The following is a 668-nucleotide window of genomic DNA, read 5'->3' as shown; positions in this document are numbered from 1 at the left end:
AAAACATGAAAGATGGAAGAAATGTATATCCCATAAGGTTTGGTGTTGTAGGTGGAACTCCATGACAAAAACAACTATTGTTAATAATGATAGGGTAAAAGTCTTGAATTGCAACTTCAGTTTAAAAGCTATCAATCTTCTATAAATATAGTTGGGTTCAATTATTCAACAATAGTAATCATGTCAATAAATTTATATTTTAACACTTTTGGTATTAATCTATGCATGTATGTTCAAGTGTGGGAATAGTTGTGAGCTCAGGTGCAGGATGCTACGACTTTTTTAGTTTCTTTTAAATAGTTTTCTCAAGCACATATGCAATCAAACATTTGCTTCAGGAATTATTGTTCTGTTCAATTTCTATAATTAATACAAATAATTTAATCTCCAATCAAGTATAGCTATTAGACATGTAGCACTAGGCTATATTCAATTATAAATTACAATATTTAACCCAAATTACTATATTTGACATTTATAGCATATACATTACATATTACAAACAATAGGAAAACGAACAAATTTAAATATGTTGAAACATTTCATGACAAACATTATTATAAAGTCATACACTTTACCTATAAAAATAAATGCGAGTCACTAAACTATTTGAACATTCAATTTATAAAAAATTAACAATTACATCAATAGTTAAAAACACAGCTGCA

This window comes from Lupinus angustifolius, chromosome LG06, assembly GCF_001865875.1.
Source record: "Lupinus angustifolius cultivar Tanjil chromosome LG06, LupAngTanjil_v1.0, whole genome shotgun sequence".
Taxonomy (NCBI): domain Eukaryota; kingdom Viridiplantae; phylum Streptophyta; class Magnoliopsida; order Fabales; family Fabaceae; genus Lupinus; species Lupinus angustifolius.
The sequence above is the reverse complement of the archived record's forward strand: the minus strand, read 5'-3'. Positions refer to the sequence as shown.